Source organism: Canis lupus, chromosome 7 (assembly GCF_003254725.2).
Source record: "Canis lupus dingo isolate Sandy chromosome 7, ASM325472v2, whole genome shotgun sequence".
NCBI classification, from domain to species: domain Eukaryota; kingdom Metazoa; phylum Chordata; class Mammalia; order Carnivora; family Canidae; genus Canis; species Canis lupus.
The window spans coordinates 25,472,722-25,500,269 of NC_064249.1; the positions used below are offsets into that span (position 1 = coordinate 25,472,722).

The following is a 27,548-nucleotide window of genomic DNA, read 5'->3' on the forward strand; positions in this document are numbered from 1 at the left end:
ACTTGGCTAACATTAGTATTTCCTATTTCCATGCTTCCTTTTGAAGAGAGCAGTTAGGAGCAAGAAAAGACAGAAGACCTGAAAGTTCTCCTACCTGTTTTGTCAATTAGGTATAAATGAGAGTTGCCCTCACAGAACCCCTGTCCTGTGACTACAGCAAGACCCCAGGCATGATCAGCCTGTGCTTGTGCTGGTAATTTATACTCACACCTACACCTGCATCTATACTTAAGTCTAAATCTACACTAACACATACACCTATCCTTACACTTAGACTTAACGGCTCATGTCCTTTTTCTTTACCCACTGATTCCTATACAGAGGTTGCCTCTTGCTGATATACAGAAAACACTGTAGCAAACTCTACTGTCTATTACCAGATTCACAAACCAGAAAGGATTTTCTCAAAAACAATTGGCAACCTGTCATGACTAGACATGTGAAACATCTCACTGATTGTAGGTACAAAACATCAAAGACACATAGCTTGGGTCATGAAAAAAGCTACAAGACAGTATGTGACTCTCTTCTACTTGAAAGAGTTTAATGTTAAAAAAAAAAAAGAAAACAAAAACCAAAACACTCACACACACACACACACACACACACACACACACAACCCAACCCCAACCCCAAAAACCCAACAACAACACAGTGAGGTTTGCTCACCAAGAACAGAGTCAGGTGCTAGACAAACCTCAGAATAGTCAAATGATCAAATTGTCTAGAGTATGTGGTTTCTGGAATGCATGAAAAGTGAAAGGCCAATGTTCTATTAAGATTATTGTCCCTTTTCAGAATCTGCTTAGACTTGTTAAAACCTTTAACACAGGGCAGCCCGGGTGGCTCAGCAGTTTAGCGCCGCCTTCAGCCCAGGGTGTGATCGAGTCCCACTGTCAGGCTCCCTGCAGGGAGCCTGCTTCTCCCTCTGCCTGTGTCTCTGTCTCTGTCTCTCTCTCTCTCTCATGTCTCTCATGAATAAATAAATAATTATATATATATATATATATATATATATATATATATATAAAGAAAACTTTAACACTATTTTTGGTAAAATTTTCCAAAGAAGAGATAATCTTTTTGCTTATTCTAATAGTTCTTCTCATCAAAGTGGAATTTTGGATTGCTTCATTCCATAACCATAGGTCAGAGAAGAATCCTCTCTTGAGATCTGAGGTCCTCACTGGATATTCTTGGTAGAGACACAGAGAAGCACTTTGAAAGGGGCTATCTTCCCCGAAGAGCTAACACATCCCTCTCCTTACATTGAGTATTTGCCATGACTTAAGCCGGTTTTATTTTCCATACAAAACTTACTGATTTTATCTTTTTGTTTGCTTTTGGGATGGCTCTCCTGTGGGTGATGAGTGGGGCGAGATCTACATGGCAGGCTCATTTTCTTTGTCCCATAGAAGGATGTACACCAGTTTTGAATCTGAATGTTTTTAGGTAGAAACTCTCCAGCTCAACATAATGATCACTACTCCTTATCTCATGCTTGGTTCTTCAGACATCAGTTCTCTGCCTTGTGCAAGAAGACAAGTGAGTGGGAACTGTGGCTTCCGTGTAGCAGGTATCTTGGGGAACCTATAACTCCATGGAGTGGGGATATCATATATACTCCAGCATGTATAATGGCAAACATTCAACAACTATGTATTCATGGGGATGGAAAGTAAGTGGTGTTATTTTTGGCTCCTTCTAATTTGTAGGTCAAAGAGGAGGCGTCTTACCCTTCTCATGCTTTTACTTTCTTACCTGTAGGAGGATTAAGTGACTTAATGTATGTGGAGTTCAGAGGTAAATGAGCAAGGGATCTGTTAAGATTCTTTTAAGATCCCTGAGCAATACTTACCAGATGATGAGGAACTTCTTGTAGGCAAGCTTTTCAGAGAATGGAACTGCCTCTTTAGATGTGGAATAAAGCTTTATAAGTCTTAATATTGTGAGACCCCTCTCTATGAAAGATGAAGTAATGAAGAATCAGTCAGCATGGTAAGCAAAATAATGCTTCCCCAACCTCCAAAGATATCCACATCCCGATACTCCAAATCTGTGAATATGTTACCTGACATGGCAAAAGGGACTTTATAGATGTGATTACTACAGCTCCCTTGAGATGGAGAGATTATGATAGATTATCCATTTAGGGAGCCCAATCTAATCAAAAGTGTTCTTATAAAGGAAAGAGGGAAGCTGGAGAGTCAGAGTCAGGGAAGACAATGTGATGGTGAAAGCAGAGATCAGTGATGCCATTGCTGGAAAGGGCCATAAGCCGAGGGAAGCAAGCGACCTGTAAAAGCTGGAAAAGGCAAGAAATAGATCCTCCCCTAGAGCCTCCAGTGGGAATACAACCCTGTCTGCACCTGGATTTCAGGCCCATGACACACATGTCAGACTTCTGACCTTTGAAACTATAAGGTAATAAATTTGTGCCATCCTAAGACACAAAGTCGGTGGTAATTTGCTATAGCAGCAATGGGAAGCTAACGCAATAAGTAAGTCAATATTTATTGAGCATTTATTGTGAGTCAGGAACTGACCAAAACAGTGTTGGTATTGCATAGCCTTGTTTTCCCTGATTAGTTCAGTTGTTTAATATAGTGTTTCCTTGATCATCAGTGAACCTGGGAAACAGTTCAAATAAAGAATGTTGGATCCCAACCCAGCCTGTTCTGATATAGGCTCTGGAAGAGCCACAGAATTTACCAGTATGCTTTATAGTAGGAAACACTGATTCTACTAGTCTGTCCTATGCCAGGATTACCAAAACTGGGCATTGTGACCTCGCCTGCATTGTGCATAGCATGTGTTATTCAAAAAAAGAAAGGAAACATTTTTTAAAAAATTTTATTTTTTATTGGTGTTCAATTTGCCAACATATAGAATAACATCCAGTGCTCATCCCATCAAGTGCCCACCTCAGTGCCCGTCACCCAGTCACTCCCACCCCCCACCCACCTCCCCTTCCACCACCCCTAGTTCGTTTCCCAGAGTTAGGAGTCTTTCATGTTCTGTCTCCCTTTCTGATATTTCCCACTTATTTTTTTCTCCTTTCCCCTTTATTCCCTTTCACTATTTTTTATATTCCCCAAATGAATGAGACCATATAATGTTTGTCCTTCTCCAACTGACTTATTTCACTCAGCATAATACCCTCCAGTTCCATCCACATTGAAGCAAATGGTGGGTATTTGTCGTTTCTCATGGCTGAGTAATATTCCATTGTATACATAAACCACATCTTCTTTATCCATCATAAAAAAAGAAAGGAAACATTAATGATAATTGTCATCTTGGGAGTCCTGGGGACATCTTTTGAGATAACAGTATAATTAGGAATGTCAGAAAAACCAGGTGTATTAATTTTCCAGGGCCTGCCATAACAGAGTACCACACACTGGTTGGTTTACACAACAGAAATTAATTTTCTCATAGTTCTGGAGGCTAGAAACTGAGGTGAAGGTATTAGTTTCCTCTGAGGCCTCTCTCCTTGGCTTGTAGATGGTGTCTTCTGCCTGTATTTCAAATGGTCTTCCTTTTTTTTTTTTTTTTAAGATTTTATTTATTTATTCATGAGAGACACAGGGAGAGAGGCAGAGATGCAGGCAGAGGGAGAAGCAGGCTCCCCGCAGGGAGCCCGATGCAGGACCTGATCCCAGGACCCCGGGATCACGACCTGAGCCAAAGGTAGAAGCTCAACCACTGAGCCACCCAGGTGCCCACAAAGTCTTCCTTCTGGATATGCCCATGTTCTAATCTCCTTTTATAAAGACAACAGTTGTACTGGATTAAGGTTTATCCTAAGGACCCCACTTTACTTTTTAAAAGACTTTATCTCCAAATGCAGTCCCATTCTTTTTTATGAAGACTGCAAAGAGATGAACTTGACTCAGAGATAGAAGTGTTTCTAGTTAAGAGAGGAGGTACATGATTAATGTGGTGATGAGTGTGATTCACATGGGTCACTTGCAACTTAAGTAAGCATGCATTTTCTACACTAAATTATTTTGTATAGTAAATGTACTATGTGCTTCAAGTAAATGTTTTCTGTGCTTCTAGGTTGAAGATTTCATTATAGGGGAAGTTTACACAGAACTTTGTATTAAGTGTTGAATGACTATCCCAGGAAGAAGTGGAGAGCTCTTGAAAATCTTGATGTCTTGCTTTTTCTTAGCCAATATAGCAATAGAGTAGTTTATATCTAAATGCTTGCATACATGCATGTACTTATATTTCTAACTTTAATTTTAAAAAGAGCTCGTGCCCATTTGTCTGTTTCCATTGTTTTTTTTGTTTTTTTTTTTTTTTTGTATTCTTGAGGATCTAGAATACAAGTATTTTCTCTTGAAACTCTTATCTTAAGGAGGAGGAAATAACTAGTCCAGTACTTAAAAGATTTTAAGCACATGTGGATTGTTTACTCCCAAGGTTTATAATTGTGACCTATTGTGTCTTGTGAGTTTAATCAGGATATCCTCACATCGCGAGGAAAGGGAAACTGGGAAATGAGATGACTGGTAAAGGCCATTTTGTGAGCTAGAGACAGAGCCAGTATTACAGCTATTACAGCCTGTTTTTACTTTTTCCTGCTCTTTGGAAGAGTTTGAGTATGTTAGTATTATTTCTTCCTTAAATGTTTGGAAGAATTTATTTATTGGAGTAGGTATGCAGGCCTGAAGATTTCCTTGTGGTGAGGTTTTAAACCACACATTCAATTTATTTAAATATATATTTACTATTCAGATTTTCCATTTTATTTTGCTTCAGTTTTGATATTTTGCATTTTTCTAAGATTTGACCTTTTTTGATACAATTTTTGAGTATGGTTGACACACAATGTTACATTAATTTTAAGTGTACAACATAATGATTTGACAAGTTTATATATTATGCTATGCTCACTGTGAGTGTAGCTACCATCTGTCACCATACAGTGTTATTACAAGATCATTGACTGTATTCCTTATGCTGTGTCTTTTATTCCCATGACTTATTCATTCTATAGCTGGAAGTCTATGTCTCCCACTCCCTTTCACCCATTTTGTCCATTCCCTCAACCCCCTTCCTTCTGGCAACCACTGGTTTGTTCCCTATTTATAGAAGACTTGTCCTTTTCATCCAAATTTTCAAATTCACTGTCATGAGGTTGTTCCTCACATCTTCTTATGATGTTAATGTTTGTGGGATTTATAGTGCTTTCCAGTTTTCATGCTTGATACTAATAATTTGTGCCTTGTTTCTTTGTTATTCTTGATAAGGTTGTACAAATTTTATTAAAATTTTCAAATAACTAGTTTTTGGTTTTGTTGATTTTTCTCTAGTGCATATTTATCTTTTTCTCTATTGTATGTTTATTTATATTTGTTGATCTTTGTTTTCATCTTTACTATTTTTTCTTTTATTTGATATAGGATTGATACACTTTTGTTTTTCTAGCTTTTTGAAATAGATACTTAGATTATGGATCTATTGTCTTTCTCCTTTTCTATGCATTTAAAGCTGTTTCAATCTCAGTACTGCTTCAGCTGCATCTTCTAAATTTAAGAATCATTGCCTTAGAGTCATTCTCAAGGTTATCCCTTAGATCAAGTGATTTTCAACTTGATGATTTTACTACTCCTACTCCCTACCCTCAGGAATGTTTGGCAGTGTCTGGAAACATTTTTGGTTGTCACAGCTTGGGGAGAGGAGCTACTAGCATCCAGTGAGTAGAGGCTAGGGTTGTTACTAAAAATTCTACAATATACAGGACAACCCCTCACAACAAAGAAGAATCTGTCAATAGTGCTGAGGTTGAGAAACCTTGTGGACTTAGACATATGTATTACCCTAAAATGTACCCGCACTCACCACCCATAATATCCTCCACATGGCTTGTTTCTTTACTTTTATGGGTTCCCAAGATGCTGTCCCTAATCATCCTATACATGTAGCTCTGAATCAAGCTCTATAATCTCTACTTTGTTATGTTTTCCTTCATAGAACATTATGCACATTATGCATGTTATCATATGATGTAAATATTATAAATATCACACATGACCATATATATATATAATATTTATTTCTTTTTGCTTGACTCCCCCACAAGAAAAGAAGGGTTCTGTCTACTTTGTTTATTGTCCTTTTCCCAATATCTAGAACAGTGCAGCAGAGTCGAATGAGTTAATATTTGTTGCATGATTAAATGCAGTGTTGCATTGGAATAAGTGTCATTTCCAGTTCGAGGCGCTGAAAGTACAGTGGTTAAGTAAGGCAGATGTTGTATAAGGGTAAATACAAATACAAACAGGAAAATATTGAATTTTTCCTGGTGCAAGAAGGGTGATTCTTTCTCCTCTTTCCTTAGTACATTTATTTTTGACGAAAACTGTAATTTTGAATTCTTTCTCTGTCCATTTTATAATGTGTAAACCTTTTAAAAAGCTAAGTAAGCCTCTAGCAAGTTTTGTAACCTACAAATCTTTCTCAAGGACTTTGCAGCTATCCCTTTGAAACGTAATCAAGGAAGACAGCACCTCTATTTCCCAGTCTCTGGGACTAGGTAGGAGCCCAATTTTGGTAGGTGTGTGATTCCAAGTTACTAATCTACCACTTATAAGAAATTTATATTTCCTTTGGATAAAGGCAATTAGTAAACATAGTGCCTGCCCCAATTATCAGGTGAATTTGGAACGAACTATGTATGGCAAATGGTGCTGTCAAATGCGCTCACTTGAGAACTGGTCATTGTTTAACTTGAGAACATGTATGAAATGGGCTGCAACTGCTTGACTATATAAAAGGATGAGATTTCTTTTCTACCTTGTGATCTCTTTAGTGGCTTATCTGTGATGTGCATCACATTCTGGTTTGCTACTTATTCAGTAAGGAGGCTATTTTCTTTCTCTTCTGCTTTTGTGGATAGGTTTTCTGAGTTGGCAGGAGATTTTATTTTGATTTTTTTCCCCACCCACAGTCTCTGGCTAGGCCAGGGACGTCGGTTTGTAATTTAAAAGATGCTCCACTGCATTTTTCCTTAACTAAACCAACGTCCTTCTCTCGTTTCTTTCTCTCTCCCTTGGTACCTGTTTAGGCATATCAGTGCTTCTGAATCTGAGGGAGACTCTATTTCCATCAGTTCCTTTCTCCGATACCATCTAGGGAGCTTTCATAAATGTATGTATAGTGTGTGCAGGCTCAGTTTCAAGGTAGGGAACAAAGAGTTTAACACACACATGGGCTCTCCTTCCAGTCCTCTAGCAGATTTGTTTTAGATAGCTCTTTTGTGGGAGCGGGACAGAAATCAGAGGCATTTTTATTTTTTTAGGTGATGCTGTTATCATTGGTTGGTACACTAGTCCAGTGATCCACAGGGGATTGTGCAGGTATTTCTCCTACAACCTGCTCATTTCTGAAGACTTGTCTTCTCTTCTCTCTCTCACCTAATGTGATTTGTTTAAGCAATTCTTTTTTTTTTTTAAGATTTTATTTATTTATGAGAGACACAGAAAGAGGCAGAGACTCAGGCAGAGACACAGGCAGAGAGAGGAGCAGGCTCCATGCAGGGAGCCTGATGCAGGACTCAATTCCAGGACCCCAGGATCACACCCTGAGCTGAAGGAAGGCGCCCAACTGCTGAGCCACCCATGCGTCCCTGTTTAAGCAATTCTTTGGCTGAATGCTTGAGTAAGCGTCCTACAGCTGCACAGAGTTGAGGTGTAGGTGCGAGGGTCATGAGATGTGCCTTTGAACTAACTTACTCATGGGGAATGGGATGGAATGGGGATGCATGATGAGTGGATATGGCTTCAACTTACGTCTTCAAGAAGGTGAACCGCAAGTAGGCTTGCTCATTTCTTCACTTTCTTTTTCCTTCAGTCCTACCCATTTTCTCTCTTTTGTTCTCGCTTAGGTCCTCCTTACCCAAAGTCCCTGCCCTTGCCTTCAGGGTCACTCTTGCTCTTCATTCAACATAATGAAACAGCATGTTCAGACCCTTCCTAGGTCTTAGAGACATTTCAGGCATCAGCTGATTAACACTGGGGTCTCTACTCAGACTCCTGCTGACTTTCCTGTGGTAAGTCATTGGGAATAGTAGCTGCTTTAACTTCAGTTCTATCTCTCTCTGTTGACAATGCTGAAGCTAGTTTTCTCCTGAAGAACTTGATGACAAGCACACTTCTCCATTGGAATAATTCATTTATTTCTAGAAAACTTTTTGGTCTATTCTGTGTGAGGCATATGTGTTCTTCACATTCTCTGACCCTATTTCTCATGAAAAAACAAAACAGATTCTGGTTTTGTTATGCTATAGGCACATTTTTCTTTCTTCTAACCTAATTTCCATTACAAAGTATGTCTGGATTAACTGAGACTGCTTCTGCTTAGCTTTTTGGATCAAAGGGCTCCATGCTCAAATAGCGTTTCTCTCTCTGACCCTCAAATTTCTCCTCTGACAGATGTGATTGAAATTTCACCTACCATGTAAATATTCAGTATTGGAAAATATGCTTTCAGCTCTACAGGCAGAAGTGTTCCAGTAAGAGAAATTGTACCAACTTTTTGAACAGATATCTTTATTTCTATATTGGCTTTACCAATGATTTGATGGAAACACATCAGTGATTGTGATAAATTCTAAGTTTTTCAAGGTAATTTTCAAGATTATTTTCATCTTTTGTGAGTATGCTGAATATAAAGTAATTTGATATTCACCCTCTTCCTTCCTGTCTTCTTGTAATACATTTGGTTTCCAGATGTTGAAGTAAGGGAGTTTATTTTTTCTGGAAAATGAATGTGTCAGTGTGAGTTAGCATATTGAAGATCTGAAGCATGTCCCAAAATGCTGATGCAAATTTAAATCCCGGGGGCCTCTAATGCAACCTTGTGACATGCTGAGCTTGGAACTGAAAGAGAATTTGGCCCAGTGATATTGTTAAAGCACCAAGTATTCCAAGGGATCATTGTAGATCTTTTCCCATATTTTATCCTATTACGTTTTCCTTGACAGCTTTGCCAAGTAGTTTTTTCCCCTCTTTCTCTCTTGCAAATGAAGAGAGTCACACTTAGGGAGTTTCGGTAGTTTTCACAGGGTCCCAGATATTTAGGTGCAAAGCTAGAACCCAAGACCATTGGACTTAGAAGCCCTTGCATTGTCCCACATACCATATTGCCACTGAGGAGTTGAAAGCCCTGCATGTTCAGCTACACAGTTGTACCCTACAGTGTTACTTCAGGACAAAGGTACTGTGTATGGTCTTGCTTCTTCATGGTTCATGTCTATATGCCTTTGAGGGCAGAGATCATGACATATCTAGCTTTTTCTGACTAGCTAGATGTGTCGTGAATATCTATCTATTAAGATTAACGAATGGATTAGACCTGGCCATCCTAAAACCTTTTCCAAAGAAGCTCCTTTTTAAATAATTTCTATTTCTCTTAAGCCTTCTGGTTATTAGAACCTGTGAGATTATTTGAGGATTTTTTTTCTCCTTAGCCACTTCAACATTCATAAAATGATCAGATATGTCATTTTACTTTATAGTGACAGTAGCGTGGCACCTGTCTCCTTCTTGCCATTGTCATTGACACCACCTCCATTATAGGTAGCTTCAGGGACTATCTACTTCCATTCACTCACTCTCTGTTTTACTCTGTCTCATCCATCCATCCATCCATCCATCCATCCATCCATCCATCCATCCTTTCATTTCATCGACAAACATTTTGTAAGTACTTGCTAAAGAGACAATAAACAGATTATCACAATACAGTACGATAAATGCTTAAGAAGATTGTTTAGGGTGCTATGAGAACATAGAAAAGGTTCATTCTTACCCAATTCAGGGAGAGAGATTCAGAGAAGGCTTCTTGGAGGAGGTGTCAATCTGAGCTGAGCCTCAAAGAATCAGTTGTGTTAGAAAGGTGAAGGGGATGGAGAAGGACAAATTAAGAACCACAATGTTCCTCCCCTGATGCCTCACCTTTTTTTTCTTTTGTTTTGATTTTTCTCCAGCGGTTTGAAACATCCAGTATATTATGTAGGTTACCTGCCATATCTCCTCTCAGAATTATCCAATGACTTTCCCTCTCACTCACCTCCAATAAAATCGAAACTAATCACACTGTCTGCCCAAGCTACTGTGGTGTGGTTTCTGTTAGCCATCTGACCTCTTTTCTCCTCACTTTTCTCCTCAGTCACTCTGTGTCAGCCACACTGGGCTTCTTGTTGTTTCTTGAATGCATCAGACTGCCTCCTGCCTTGGAGGCTTTGCACTCATTCTTCCCTCTGTGTGCAATGGCCTCACAGATGTCTGTATGACAGAGTAGGGCTCCCCAAGACCCTCCTTCAGGAGATCTCAGATGGAAACTGTGGAGGTCAGGGGATTCTCAGTGTGTTGGGAGATGAGTTGGGGCAAGGACTCCCCATCAGCTGACGGCCTCTCTCCTTTTGCTGTTGCTGGGGCTGGTGGTCTAGTGGGCTCTTCCTTCTTGGGGGTCATGTGGACCATAAAGTCCACCATCTGGTTGCTATAGCCAAATTCACTGTCACACCAGGAGATGATATTGGCAAAGTGGCCATTGAGAGCAATACCAGTCCCAGCATCGAAGGTGCAAGAGTAGGTGTCACTGTTAAAGTTATGGGAGGCAACTTAGTCCTCAGTGTACCCCAAGATGCCCTTGAAGGTGCTTCACCACCTTCTTGATGTCATCATATTTGGCAGCTTTATTTAGGTGGCACGCCAGATACATAACTCACACATTGGGAGTAGGTATATGGAAGGCCATGTCAGTGAGCTTTCCATTCAGCTTACAGATGACCTTGCCTAAATCCTTAGTAGTGTCAGTAGAAGCAGGGATGATATTCTGGGCATCACACCACAGCTTCCTAGAGGGGCCAGCCACAGTCTTTTAGGTGGCAGGGACTGTGGCTATGAGTCCCTCCATGATGCTGAACTTGTCATGGATGACCTTGGCCAGAGGGGCCAAGCAGTTAGTGGTGCAGAAGGCATTGCTGACAATTTTTTTTTAAAGATTTTACTTATTTATTCATGAGAGACACACAGAGAGAAGCAGAGACATAGGCAGAGGGAGAAGCAGGCTCCATGGAGGGAGCACGACATGAGACTCGATCCCAGGTCTCCAGGATCATGCCCTGGGCTGAAGGTGGCACTAAACCACTGAGTCACCTGGGCTGCCCCATTGCTGACAATCTTGAGGGAGTTGCCATACTTCTCATGGTTTATGCCCATCACAAACATGGGGGCATCAGCAGAAGGAACAGAGAAAATGACCCATTTGGCCTACCATTCAAATAAATGATCCCAGCCTTCTCTGTGGTGAAGACCCCAGTGGACTACACAATATTCTCAGCACTGGCATCACCTCATTTGATGTTGGTGAAATCTTACTCCTGGAAGATGGAAATGGACTTTCTGTTGATGACAAGTTTCATGTTTTCAGCCTTGACCGCGTTGTGGAATTTGCTGTGAGTGGAATCATACTGCAACATGTAGACCATGTAGTTGAGGTAAATGAAGGAGTCATTGATGGCAACAATATCCACTTTGCCAGAGTTAAAAACAGCCCCAGTGAGGGCTGATGAGATGATTAGATTCCAGTATGGCCAAATCCATTTACTCCAAACTTTGCCATCTATCTTGGGGATGTGGCTGGTACTGCACCAGAAGATGCAGTTGTCTGTCCAACAGGGAGGAGCAGAGAGTCCAGACAGTCTTTTTTTTTTTTAATTTTTATTTATTTATGATAGTCGCAGAGAGAGAGAGAGAGAGGCAGAGACATAGGCAGAGGGAGAAGCAGGCTCCATGCACCGGGAGCCCGACGTGGGATTCGATCCCCGGTCTCCAGGATCGCGCCCTGGGCCAAAGGCAGGCGCCAAACCGCTGCGCCACCCAGGGATCCCCAGACAGTCTTAATAAATACAGGACAAATGAATAAATGGAAAGCTGGAAAAAAGGAAATACAAAATATAATATAATAATAAATATAAGGCTGTAACTTTTTACAGACTTACCTTTTCTGTAAAATTGTAAGAAAATGCCAAAACTCTAATTTGACCTGATTCATTCTGAGATCCTTGATTGCACTGCTAGAGTTGAGAATTCAACTAGTATTGCACCTCCTTCCTTAGGCTCTCTGTGAGCACTGACTTTCTAAAGGGAAGGAAACATTTCATTCTGGTTGGTGGTAATGACTAACTTTCCCTCTCTCTCCGAGATACTGTTTTGAGCCAAAAGGTCACTTCCATATTTCTTGGCAGGGCTTTTCCCTTTGACTAATATGTGGGATTCTTCTGCAGAGCTATAGATTTCCTGGTTATTGTTCACTGTCACAGTATAGATATTAGGAGATAGAGGAAGGGGATGTTGGAGTTTTTGATTAATGGCCTCTGTTTCCTTGGTGTATAAGTGACTGGACCATTTGATGCAAGAAGCTGGAGACAGGGTGGAGATGATTAAATCTGGAACTGCAACCCATGAGATTGGGAAATGTGCTGATGTTAGAAAACAGAGGGATCTTGACGACAATGAAGTGTTTGGAAAATGCACAATATACTTGAAAGATGTTTGATGTGGATTTTTTGCATAATAACATCAGTATGCTGTGGTTTTGTTAAGAAGGAAGAATGATTTGAACTCAGATTGTCATTGTTGGGAAAGTAACAAGCAAAAAGGAAGGAATAATGTGCTGTGATTTGCCTCTGGGGATCCTTGTTATCTTCAATAATAGGAACTGTTGTAGCCCCCATGGCAGGTTAATTCTTAGCACTTATCAAATGATCAGACATCCAGCAGATATATGGGGAAGAGGATAAGAACCTTAGGCCTCCTGGAAGGCAGACTTTGTGGTCATTTCTTAATCCTGGAGAGATTAACATTGAGGCTGAGATTTGCCAAGAGTTCCTTGTGCGAGCTGTACTGATTATCAGATAAACCCTCCTGGAGGAACATCTGCAGAGATCCCCTCCCTCTGGTGGTAGCAGAGGCTGTTGGAGACCAAATGCCCTGGTCCCTACCTTCATGAGACTGCCTGAAACCTCAACAGTGAGATTTACTTTTGGACCAGAAACTTGGATTTAGTAGAATACCTGTGAGTGTGCTATGATCATACTTTAGACAAGCCAGAATAGGAATATAAGCAGTCAGGTCAGGGGAGGAACAGGAATTTTAGAGATAATCCTAGAGCCATTGAGACTTCTAGGAGGTGTGAGAGGATATCTAAAGGATCCAGGACCTATGGAATTTGGGGGCAGGGAATTGTTAGGGCATTTCTACAATAGAATATGGAGAAATTTCATGGCAGAAGGGACAAATTGGAACCCATACCAACAGAGAAGGAAGGAAAAAAACATTTATGAGGCATTTATTATGTACCTGGCATTCGTCTAATGCTTATCACATGCCACTACCGCATATCATTTATATCTCACAACAATTCTATGAAAGTATTGTAATGCCTTCCTTCTGCAAGTGGCAAAACTGAGGCCTAGCAAGTGAAGCCACTTGCTCAGGGGCACACTCGAACAAATGGTCAAGCTGAGATTTAATCCTTAGTCTCCTGACTCCATATCCAGAGCCCTTAGTAAGATCTCTCCGGCCTGGGCAGGTCACCCAGTGACAAGACTTTTGTCATATTCTGGCATAGGGCCTGTGCTATGCACACTTGTTAAATGTCTGCTGCTGAATAAATACAAAACTCTACTGCCTATTGTGATGTTTCTGGATGCTATACATCATTCTGTGTCTTCTGCCTCTTTTCAGAGAACATTGGCCTCATTAATTTTCTCCACTTTCATGGTCCTTCTTTGCTCTATGCAACTAAGAAGGAAGAGTCTTTCTCCTGTTTTCCAGGCAGTGTGGCACTAGCATACTTGGTATCTCTCTGCTAGCAAAGCTGGGGAATGGAGGAAAAGTGAAAGGGAAGAAAAGGAAAGTCTGCTCAACTATTTTCTCTCCCTGGTCCCTACTCAAAACTCTCTCTCAGATCATGGCTAGGGGTGGGGTGGGGAGGCCTCCAGAGAAACAAATCTTTCTTCTGTGTCTTTATCTTCATTTGTAAATGAATGATACAGTTTCTTTTTCATTTTTAAAAAGATTTTATTTATTTATTTATTTATTTATTTATTTATTTATTTGAGAGAGTGCATGCAGGTGTGTACACAAGCATTGGGGGAAGGGCAGAGGGAGAGAGAATCTTAAGCAGGCTCCATGCCCAGTGCAGGGCCAGATGCAGGCCTCAATCTCACGACCCTGAAATCATGACCTGAGCCTAAATCAAGGGTCTTAATCAAGAGTCTTAACCAACTGAACCATCCAGGTCCTCAAGAATACAGTTTTCTTGAGCTATGCCCTAATCTCTCCTGCATCCCTTTATGAATTGCTGAGGGCTACAGGCTTCTGAAAACAAACTTCTTCATTAAGTTGTTTAAACGTTTTTGAAGGATCATGCTCAGCATCTCAAATGGGCCACTCTTAGTACTGTTTCCTGCACTCTGTTTCATTAGGCAGTGCACTGTAGAGAAACAGAATCAATAGCTTATACATGTTTTTTTATAAGGATTGGCTCACATGATTATGGTGGCTGAGAATTACCAAGATCTGTAGTCAGCAAGGCAGAGAGCCAAGAGAACCAATGATGCAGTTCCAGTCCAAAAGCTAGCCGTCCTAAGACCCAGGAAGAGCCCCTGTTTCAGTGCAAGTCTAAGGGCGAGAAAAGATTGATGTCCTGGCTTGAAGGTAGTCAAGGAGGAGGAATTCTCTCTTACTCATGGGAAGATTAGTCTTCTTGTTCTATTCAGGCCTTCAACTGATTGAAGGAAGCCTATCCACATTGGCGAGAGCAATCTGCTCTACTTAGTTTACCAATTCAAATATTAATCCCCAAAAAAACCCCTCATAGACACACCCAGAATATTGTGTGACTGTCTAGACAATCCATGGCCCAGTCAAGTTACACATAAAATTAACCATCACATCTATCTTTGCCACCCTTCTTTGTTACCTCTTACGCCAGAAGACCTTTCCATTCCTCTGATCAAATCCATATCCTACCCACTCCATGATACCATATGTAATTTTGTAGAAGTAAAATTTCTGGGATTCTTCATTGGTCATTTATATTATTTCATCCACTAGATTCTAAACTTCTAAATGATGATGGCAAGGATTTTATTTATTAAACAAGAGATCTATCAATCTATTATGATTTCTACATCTTTCTCAATGGCACATAGATGGGTACTCAGTAAATACTGTTTAGTGCTACATATTCAATCCAGTTGGAGAAATGTTTTTTGATTACTTAGATCCCAAGAAAGCATCTGGGAAGAGTGAGTGTTAGTAAGGTTGAGACTGACAAGTGTATCTCAGCCTTTCCCTCAGCCCTGTGGAGGTCCTCAGCTGGCACTCTGGACTACGGCAGAAAGGCAAGAACTGCTTTGCCTCTTCACTCTTGCTAGATGAGAAGAGCTGGATCTGAGAAGCTCCCTTTCAGGTCACAGTCATTCTGGCATACCGAGGAGATTTGCTGGCATCCACGGCATTGGTTGGGGAAGCTAGGAGTAACTTGCATTTGTCTAGAGCAGTTTCTCAACTTTAGCACTATTGGCATTTGGGCAGATAGATAATTCTTTGATGTGAGGGACTGTCCTATATATTGTAAGATATTTAGCAGTGACCTTGGCCTTGATCTGTTAGATGTGAGTAGTACCTGCACTCCCAGTGGTGCATCAAAAATGTCTCCAGAAAAAAAAAAAAAAATGTCTCCAGATATTGGCAAATGTACCCTGGAGAGCAGAAGCGTTTGAGAACCACTGATTCTGGGCTTTGTTTTGTTTTTGTTTTATTTTTGTTTTTGTTTTTACAAAGGAGAGTCACCTATATGATCACATTTGGGAATCAGGAAAGAACTTGTTCTTTTATCTATTTTACACAGTTGGTCAAGTGGCAGGAAAAGAAAGAACTCACATCTTCTGACTTTAAACTTACAACTCTTTCTCTTTTATATCTCCAACAGCTGGATAAAAAGACCACTAGGAATGACTGATTAAAGGAGAGAGTGAATTGACCTCACCCTGTCAGTTTTGAGCTGAAGAATGAAAATCCTTATTAAATTACAAGCTTTGACAAAGGGATATCACTTGCCACTTTGCTATTTTCAGACTCTGCTTCTTAATTTTATTTGATGACCTTTCAGTTTGTCCTTTTGAAAGGGAAGACATTTCGATTTCCTTTCTTAGTGGCTAGTCTTATTTTTGACTGCCAGTATCTCCAAAACTTCCAAACCTTTGAAGAGGAGAGGTGAGGTTCTAATAAAACTTGTTCACTTCCTCTTGAAGATGCGTCATTGTGATAACCGTATGTGCACAGCCTTGACAGTGGTGGTTTCCAAGAAAACCAAAATATAATACTGCCCTTCAAAACAAAAGTTTGCACTAATTATTACTGAGACTAGATCAAAAGACTAGAAGTACTAAAATAAGCATCTGAAAGGCACACGATTTCTGAGACTATATTAATTATTTTGCTTTCTATATTTTGAAAGGAGAAAATGTAGTGTGTCTTTTAAAATTGGTGTATGAGGGACGCCTGGGTGGCTCAGCTGTTGAGTGTCTGCCTCAGTTCAGGGCATGATCCCGGGGTCCTAGGATCGAATCCCACATTGGGCTCCTTACAGGGAGCCTGCTTCTCCTCCTGCATATGTCTCTGCTTCTCTCTGTGTGTCTGTCATGAATAAAGAAATAAAATATAAAAAAAAATTGGTGTATGAAAGTGAAGACCTAAAGTTTGCTAATCAGGGGTGTATACTTGAACTTCAGATTTTAATTAAATTCTTCACCTTTGAAATACAATTCAACTATACTAAGGTATCAGACTTTAAATGCATCCTATTGGAAGCATGTTGTAATCAATAATAATTATTATTATTTGAGAGCTTACTTTGCGCCATCGCAGTTCCAGGAGATTCTGTTTTATAGGGAGGTGTTGTGCTGAGGCACAGAGCACGGTTTAGAGGGTTATCAAGGTCTCCCTCTTCTGTCTGAAAATGCCTTGGCCTTTCCTAGACGTTTGACCTTATGTAAATTGTGTAGCCTCTTTGAGCCTCAGCTTCTTCCTTTGTAAAATATCAGGTGATAATATCTACTCATGTATTATGATTAACAGTATCAACCTTTGTGCAGACTAAATGAAAAAAGTTGTGTAAAAGCTTAATTAACATTAAATTGGTACTTAATATTGATAATTTAAATAAAATTACATAATAATAGACTATTGATATGGTTAATTTTAATTAATATTACATATTAACATTAAGTGATGTGAAATAGAAATCATGTGAAAGAATAATTAACATCAGTATTAATTATTAATTAATATTACAATTGATAATTATTTTTGAATATGTTGAGTTGGTTTTGAACAGTTATGAACATTCCTGGCCAACAAGGTGGGTTGGTATTTCAGGGTTTCCATAATTTTCTCCAAATTTATATTTTTTAGTTTTTGTGTTTTTGTTTTGTTTTATTTTGAAAGTTTTAGTATTACACTTCTTTTTTTTTTTAAAGATTTTGTGTATTCATTCATGAGAGACACAGAGTGAGAGAGAGAGAGAGAGAGAGAGAGGCAGAGGGAGAAGCAGGCTCCATGCAGGGAGCCTGATGTGGGACTCGATCCAGGGCCTCTAGGATCACAACCTGGGCCGAAGGTAGCGCTAAACCCTGAGCCACCCGGGCTGCCCTAGTATTACTCTTCTATATCCTAAACAAATTTTATGGACAGAGGCCAATCTGTAGATATGAAATGAATGTGATTAAAAAGATGATGAATAGAATTTGTGCATCGCTGGTTACACTTATTTTGGGAACGCTATCTGGATTGCATGTGATGATGGCATTTTTGAGGAAGTGCAGAACTAAACTGTAAGTTTGGGATGGTCAATAAAATGTTCTTATTTGCCTGTTTTCTTCCTTCCTTCCTTCCTTCCTTCCTTCCTTCCTTCCTTCCTTCCTTCCTTCCTTCCTTCCTTCCTTTCTTTCCTTTCTTTTCTTTCTTTCTTCCTTTTTCTTTCTTGACTCAAATGTCTCATGGTCAAACGTGTTCCTTTTGAAACTTCTTAGTAGTAACACAAGAATGCTGTTTCCAGATAACAGGTCCTAGGGCATTGCCTGGCATTGGTCTCAATACTTGCTTGTTGAACTGAACAGGTCGCTCAAATTACATCAAATTTGCTACAACTGTGAAATTTGTTTTTCACTTGTCATATGAAGGGGAAAAAATTCCCTAAAGTTCTACTCTAATAGACATTTTTATTTAACCTTGTATCACGTCCTGATTTTTTTTTGCATTTTGAAAATTGTTAGGGTCATATCATACTCTATTTTCATTCTGCTTTTTAAAAATATTACAGCATAAGCATTTATAGTTTTTTCAAGCATAATTTTAGGATGTATAATAGTTCCTTCAGTAAATATCCTATACTTTATATAATTGTTTACCCATTATTGGACACTTTTTTTCCCCCCGATATTTTAATGCTATAAAAAATGCTGCAGTTAGGGCACCTGGGTGGTTTGGTCAGTTAAGTGTTTGACTCTTGATTTTTGCTCAGGTCATGATCTCAGGGTCATGAGATCAAGCCTCCATAGGGCTCTGTGCTCAGCCTGGAGTCTGTTTAGGATTGTCTCCCTTTCCCTCTGCTTCCCTTCTGCCTCTGCCTCATGTACTATTTCTCTTTCTCAAAAAAAAAAAAAAACTACAGTGAACATCTTTACATATAGGGCATTCTTTTTTTTTTTTTATTTTTTTTGAATTTCACAGTATTTCCTCAAAAGAGCTTTCCATACATGTAGTTACTAGGCCAGAGGGCACAAAGCATACTTAATAAATATTAATATTTAATACTTAAGGCACATTATATTTTGTTTCTACTACATACAGCCAAATTGGTTTCTGAAAGATTTAGCAGCTATGTATACAAATTCTGCTTCCTTACCCTTGCCAGAGTTGGGTATTCCCTTTAACACTTTTTGATATGTAAAAATATATCTCAATATTTAATATACATATTTTTAGATATTGATGAGGCTGAAATGTAAAAATATATTTTGTTAATCATTTGAAATTCTCTGTGAATTTTCTTTTCTCTTCTCTGAACTCGAGAATGCCTACTTTGCTCTGCCCTCTGGTGACCTAGTAGCTTTAGGACTGAATTGTTCAGGGAGGAAAGGAAAAGGAGGAAGAAGAGGAAGAGCTTTCCATTGCCTTAAAAATGAGTAATCAACCTTATATTTATACTTCTAGTCCTAGTGGTTGATACATTTTAGAATGATTCTTTCAACCACTGTAATATGTTTCACTTGTCTGATATGAAAATTGATATTTGTGTATTTACAGATAGCCGACCAATTCTGCAACTGCCATTTATTGTAGTAATCTTTCTCTTTGCCAGTAATTTGTGATTCTTCATTTAAAGTAATTTTGTGTGTGTTTCTGAGCCATTTGTTCTATTGTAGTGTTACTCACCAATATTCTTAATTATTGTAATATTTATAATTTGTGCTGGTGGTTGGGTTAGTTTCTCTTTATATTTCTTATTTTTCAAAAATGGTATATTTAACTATTTTTTTGGGATGAACTTTAGAATAGTTATTTTTAGTTGCCCTCTCTCACTCAAAATCCTACTGATACCTTAATTGGGATTTTGTCAAAATGTTTAATTAGCATCTAAAAAATTGAACTTTTTATAGAATTTGATTTTCCCATCCCAAAATAATTTCTTCCCATTTATTTCAGGTTGGTTTTTTTTTTTTTTTGTATATGATTTTACAATTTCTCTATATGGATTCTTTGGTCAAAATATGCTTAGATATTTTTTACATTTTGTTGTTATTATGGATGGAGTTCTTTCTTCCAATCTAGTTGCATACCTTAAAATATTATATTTTAATTACATATGTAATTATTAATGACATCTCCTAGAAAAAGAAAGCATTATTACACGTAGGCTAAAAGGTCCCTTTGATTACCATCATCTTTGATCCTAGCATCTGCAGCAGCAGTACATAAAATTACTAGATGGACATCAGGTTCAACCTGGATCATATTTGGATGTGATGTTATCATACAGATAACATCCATGGCTTTTCATATGGATTTACATCATATGCATGTACTTATATAACATATATAATATTGTTGCAGGTAAACTTGTGTTTAACAAAATATATTATACTGTACCATCCAGTCACTTGCTCTTTTTTCTTCATAATTATTCTTGGAGATATTTTCATGTCAGCATTTAGAAAGTACCTCATTCTTTTAAACTGCTTAATAGAGATGTTGTGATTTATTTTGTCATTTTCCTATGTGTAGAGGTTTGTTTCCAAGTTTTGTTACTTTAAAAATCTCTGAGGAGCCTTCATGCACATGCATCTTTTGCACATGTAGAGTGGTTTCTATAGGTAGGTCCTTTGAAGGAGTCTTATTGGATCACAGAATGTGCATTTAAAACATGATCATAATGCCAAATTACTCTCCAAAGTAGTCAGTAATGTATATTAGACTACTCATCTCCTCATACCACGGATAATATATCAATTGTGGCTAATCTGGTAGGTGATATGGTAATCATGTTGTTTTCATTAGTCTATTTACCAGTTTTGGCTCTCAGTGAGATTAAACATTTTTTTATTTGTTGCTTATTGTTTCTATTTCTTCTGTGAATTGCCTATTTATATCCTGGACTCATTTCCATTCAGTATGTTTGTCTTTTTCTTATTATATTACTATTCTTATATACTCTGGATCTTTTGTCTGTTTTTTTTTTTTGTTTGTTTGTTTATGGTAACTTTTATCATACAGAAGGTTTTAATTTGAATGTAGTCAAGTTTATCTATTCCGTTTTGCTTTTTATATATTTTAAAAAAGGCCTTTGTGACTACAAGGTCCTGAAAATATTCTCCTATTTTTTCTTTTAAAATTTTTATCATTTTTTAAAAAAGATTTTATTAATTTATTCATAAGAAACACAGAGAGAGAGAGAGGCAGAGACATAGGCAGAAGGAGAAGTAGGCGCTATGCAGGGATCCTGATGTGGGGACTCGATCCCAGGACCCGGGATCAACACCTGAGCCAAAAGAAGATGCCCAACCACTGAGCCACCCAGGCACCCCAATTTTTACCATTTTTACTTTTGTGTTTAGTCCTTTAAGCCATCTAGAATTTATTTGTGAATGTTTTGTTTTATATAATTCTATAATTCTATAATTTTATACTGTTCCTCCAAATGATTGGGCAAGTTTCCTAATACTATTATATTATTTATTGAACAGCCTATCCTTTCCTCACTATTTAAAATGCCAACTGTTACACACACACACACACACACACACACACACACACACAAACACACCCCTTCCTAGGCTTTTCATTCTAACTTGTGATGGTTAAGAAGGAACAGTCTGTTCAGAAACAGACTGCCTGAGTGTGCTCTCCCACTTACTAGCTCTGTGACTTTCAGTAACTTCCTTAAATGCTCTATGCCTACTTCCTCCTATGAAATGGTGCCAGCCACATAGGACTCTAGTAGGGTTAAAAAATTGATAAATGTAAAATGCTTAGAACAGTGCCTGACATGTAAGCATATCATAACAGTAAGTGCTTCTTAGTATTATTATTATCATTATTATCATGTTTCATTGCTTTGTTTATATATTCCTGGGTAATGTTAAATTGATTTTGGTCCTATAATTTTACAACGTATTTTGCTGAGAGGGTAAGTATCAATCTTTATGTTATTTTTCAAGACTGTCTCAAATATTCTTGTGCATTTTTCTGTGTATATTAATTTTAGAGTCAGGCAGGTTTCATGAAAAATATTTTTGAATATTGGAATTGCATTAAATTGATCAATAATTTGGCAAGAATTAATATTCTCATGATTAATCTTTATGTATCAAATATTAATGGAGAAAACTACAAAACTTTACTGAATGACATTTGATAAGAGATGGAGAAATATATCAAGTTGATGTATGAAAAAGTTTGGGTTTTTTTGGCTGGTCTTTAAAGAATTATCTTTGGATCACCTGGGTGGTTCAGTCAGTTAAGCCTCCGACTCTTGATTTTTGACTCAGATCATGATCTTAAGGTTGTGAGATTGAGCCCTGCACAGGGGTTCTTTGCTTCGCGGGAGTCTGCTGGAAATTTTCTCTCCCTTTCTCTCTGCCCCTCCACCCACTCACACACATACATTCTCTTTCTTTCTTTCTAAAATAAGTAAATAAATCTTAAAATTCTCTCTCTCCCTCTGCTCTCCTCCTCATTTGCACATATGCTCTCTCTCTCTAAAAATAAAAGAATATCTTTGATTTTAATGTTTTCACTTTTAATAATGTTACCTCTTTATATTCTTCAGGTTTATTACTCTTTTTCTTTCTGAGTTGAAATTAGAATTCATTTTTAATCTTTCTCATATTCTAGTAAACAAATTTAAAGCCACACATTTCCCTCTGAATGTTTCATAGTCCACACCCCCAGGTTTTGATATGTAGAACTCTTATGTTTAGACACTTTTAATTTCTGCTTGTCCAAGAGTGATTTCGAATTAGATTTTTAAACTTTCATGCCATATAGTTTATTTTTTGACAGCTTTATTTTTGAATTCTAAATATAGTATATTGTAGTTAGCAGATGTAGCTCATATGTAATCAATTTTTTGAATTTTTTGAGAATTCTTTTAGTTCCCAGATTGTAATAAATTTTTCAAAATGTCTCATGTGTGTTTGAAAATAATGTATACTATCTGCATATGCATTATGAAATAATATTTGTCTACCTCTATGTATCTAAAGAGAACAGTACAACAAATACTCATACACTTATCACACAGATTTAATAATTGTTAATATATTGTCTTATTTACATTTTTATGTTTAAGAAATAAACTATTACCACAAGCTGAAGACTTTTTCTGTACTGCTTGCCAATTCATTTCCCTTTTTCTCTTCCCAGAGATAACTGCTATCTTGAATTTGCAGGAATAACTTCTGATTTCTTTGGACATTTTTTTTCAATTTCTTTCTTGTGATCTATCCAGAATTTCTACCTCTTTATTCAATTTTTGAAATTTTAATTTTTTCCATAAATTATTTTCATAAGCATTTAAAAAGTTGCCATGAAAATAGCTTATGTGTGCTTATTATGAGGCAAAAATTTCTCCACATCTCATGTGTACTCATTTAAACTTCATGACAACTTTTATAAGGCAGGCTCCATTGTCATTTTTATTTAAGAACTGAGAAAGCTGAGGAACAGGAATTAAGTAACTCATCCAAAGTCACACAGCTAGAATATGGTTGAGGCTGGTTGGGAGCCCTCTGCAGTGTGATTTCAGAGGTAACATTAACTATTCTACAACCTCTCTTTATTTTGGATTCTGCTTGAGCAGCTGTGAGACTTGGAGGTCCTAGCAATGCAATAAAACAACAAAAGAGAAATTAAAGTAGAAGGATCAGATAGGAAGAAATGGAACTGCCTTTTTCTCAGAAAATATTATTGCATTGTCTCAAAAAAATTTAAAGATAAATTTGACCTTTATATACTAAAAGCATGCAAAAGTAAATTAAAATTTTATATGCTAGTAACAAAAGGCAAATAAAGCTTTAAAAATACTATTTGTAGTAGTATCAAAGAACAAAAGCAACAACAATAACGAATACCTAGAAATAACATTCCTATGAAAATTAAAGCAGGCCAATAAATGGGAAAATATACCAAGGTCATGAATTAGAGGGCTCAATATTGTTAAAATTGCAATTCTTCCCAGATTGATTTCTAGATTCAATGCAATTGAAAAAAAATTTTAGTAAGATTTTAAATGAATTTTGACAAGCTGAACGTAAAACACAGATGGAAATGCAAAAATGTCAAGAATAGCTAAGATGATCTTGACAAAGACCAAATATGAGGGATTTAATTGCTAGGTATCAAGACTTAGTAAAGCTATAGTAACTAAAATAATAAATGGATAAACATATGGAAGAGAATATAGGCTCTGGAAACAGATACAAATATAATCATATGATTTAGGATGATAATATAGGATCTGGAAACATACAAATATAATCATATGATTTAGGAAGAGTTATACTACAGTAACATGAAGAAATGATGATCTTTTGCATAAATTGTAATATGCAAATTGCAATATGCAATTGAAAAAAACAACAACTTGACCCTCTACATTATATCATGTTCTGTTTATCTATTGATGCATAATAAACACCCCAAACTGTGGTGGCTTAAAACAACAGTCATTTTATTATATCTTAATTTTGTGTGTCAGGTATTTGGGTAGGGCTCATTTGAGTAATTCTTCTGCTCTATGTAGTATTGATATTGGTGGTATTCATCTGATGGATGGGATGGGCTAGAGGGTTCATGGTGATTTGACTTAGCTATCTGGTCCTTTAGTGGGGATGATTGGAAGTCTAGGCTCACCTGGGACTATCAATTAAAACATGTTTGTCTTCTCTAGCATGGTGGTTTCAAATAATTGGGCATGTTGCAAAAGGACAAGCTTCCTGAGTGTTGCAAAAGGACAAGATGAAAGCTATAAGACTTTTTATGACTAGCCTCAGAAGTCTCAGAACGACATATATGCCACATTCTATTGGTCATGCAAGTTACTAAGGCTATCCTAGATTCGCAGGGGAAGCATCTAGACTTGGCCTCTCCATGAGAATTTCATAAAGAATTTGGGCCATTTTTATAATTCTAGATGGATCATAGATTAAGGGAAACTATAAAACAAGGCTTTTAGTAGAAAACATGGGAGAAAAATCATGATCTTAGGAGTAGGGAAAGATTTCTTAAACACAACACAAAAAGCATTAACCATAAAAGAAAAATAAACTGGATAAATTTGATTTTATTAAAATTAAGAGCTATTTATAAAATAAGTTTTTAGAGACCTAAAATACAAGCTACATATATCAGAATATGTAAGACAACAATAAGAGAAATTAAATCATATCAGAATGTGTCCAGAATATGATAAAACTGCTCAATCAGTAAGACAGATAATTCCATTAAAAATTGGTTAAAATTGGCTTAAAAAGGTACTTCACAAAAAGGATATGTAAACGGACAATAAGAATATGAAAATGTTCTCAACATCAATCATTTTCAGGTAAATGCAAATTAAAGCTACAAATCCAGGGATGCCTGGGTGGCTGTTGGTTAAGTGTCTGACTCTTGGTTTTGACTTGGGTCATGATCTCATGGTTGTGAGATCAAGCCTGGTATGGAGTTCCATACTCAGTGGAGAGTCTGCTTGAGATTCTCTCCTCCCTCTCCCTCCACTCCTCCCCCCACAACTCTCTCTCTCAAATAAATAAATATTAAGAAAAGAAAACCCCAAAGAACCACAAATCCATCTACCAGAATAGCTAAAATTAAAAGGATTGACAATTCCAAGTGTTAGCAAGGATGTGGAGCAATTAGAATTCTTATACATTGCTGACAGAATTGTCAGTTGATATATCTGCTTTCAAAAAATGAACATATGCCTATCTCATGACCTAGCAAATCCACTCCTAGAGATATACTCATCAATAATAAATCCAGGGGTGCCTGAGTGACTCAATTAAGCATCTGATTCTTGATCTCACCTCAGGTCTTGATCTTAGGGTTGTGAGTTCAAGCCCTGCATTGGGCTCTATGCTGGGCATGGAGCCTACTTAAAAAATAAAATGCATATCATATGCTCACACAAAAAGTGTAACAATGTTCATAATATATAACATTTATTAAAAATGGTCCCAAATTGAGAAATAACCCAGATGCCCTTCTTCAGTATAATGATAAATCAATTGTGGTATATTAATATAATATTTATTAAAATGCTAATGAAAATAGAAAATTATAGCTACCATATGACAATGTAGATGAATATTATAGATGTAATGGTGAGTAAAAGAAGCCAGGAACAAAAAAGGACATAGTGTAAGATTCCATTATATGAAGCTCATTAAAAGCAAAATTTATCAGTGGTGACAAGTCAGAATAGTGATTCCTCTTGGGGGTGGGTTGACTGAGAGGGAGACATCTGAGGTAGCACAATTATTCTATATTATGATCTATTGGTGAGTACTCATATGTTGAGCTATGCAATTAAAATTTGTTCCCTTTTCTGTCCATACATCAATACAAAATAAAAGATAAAATTCAAGTAAAAGCAATGTTTAATTAAAAAAAAATAAAGCAAGCATGCACTATGCAAATGCCTTAAGATGCAGGATGTTTCCAGTCCACCTACATTTCTGTCCATAACTGCTATGGACTGAATATTTGGTTCCTCCAAAACTCATATGTTGAAAACCTAATACCCAAGGTAATGGCATTAGGAGACAGGGTCTTTGGGAGGTGATTAGGTGGTGACAGCAGAACCCTCATAAATGAGATTTGTTCCCCTATAAAAGCGGCCCCAGAGAGCTAGTTTGCCCCTTCCACCATGTGAGAATACAAGAGAATTGTATTCCAAAAGTGGACTCTCACCTGACCATGCTGGCACCATGATCTTGGACTTTTAGTCTCTAGACTGAACAATAAATTTCTCTTATTTATAAATTACCTGGCCTGTGGTATTTGGTTACATCAGCCTGAATTAACCATGACAATAACCATACATGAAGAGGCCCATTAACTTAGTATTTTATAAAAATAAAAAAGTGTCTGAAAAAAATGGGACTCACGATATGAAATTTAAGAAATTATATATATCTAGTAGTACCTTAATGAATAAATATAACAACAATAAAGATCATTCATGAGTTTTGATGTAAATTCCTAATCTCTGGATGTCTGAGAGAAACAATCTTCAGTGTGACTAGGGGACTAGCCTCCAGCCTGGTCTGATCTAAGCTACAGTTCTGTTTTCTTAGACTGATTTGGATTTGGATTCTGTTCATCTCTTTATTCCTGTCATGTTTTTTCTGTTCTCTACTCTGATGTTAGGAACATCTGATTCCTTGAATTCAGCCTCTCTCCAGTCTCTGCTTATAAATATGGCTCCTTTCACCAAGCCCTGCATAATGCAGCTGTTCATAACATATCAGCCTGGAAACAGCTGTGTTCTATTACTGCTTCCCAAATCTCTCCAAGCTGTGCCCTCTGAATTCACCCCTTCACTTAACAAAGTCAATGTGTTTACACATTGTGAACAGGGCTTTAAAAAATATTTTGGAGGCCCTATATCATTTCAAATTTATTAAAATCTTTTCATAGCCCACATAACTTAATTATTTTGACAATAAATATTTTTGAAAGGCTGTTTTTTTGCTTTCTAAATAACTTAGGTGCAAGTAATTCCCTTAAAATACCACTGGGTCTGACTTCTTGCCAATGTTGGGAAGTAATAAAACATAACTTAAAAGTAGATTTCAAGTATAATGATGTTTAAATCACTTAAATTTAATAATTAATAAGATAATTTATTAATAACTCAATAATTAGTTTGATCATCAATGCTTTATTTTTAAA

General features: G+C 37.4%; 1 pseudogene; it reads right to left on the reverse strand.

Annotated features, from left to right (window-relative positions):
* Nucleotides 1-10,346: 10,346 nt before the first annotated feature.
* LOC112647927 (glyceraldehyde-3-phosphate dehydrogenase-like) lies at nucleotides 10,347-16,956 on the reverse strand (annotated as a pseudogene).
* Between the last annotated feature and the right edge of the window lie 10,592 nt (nucleotides 16,957-27,548).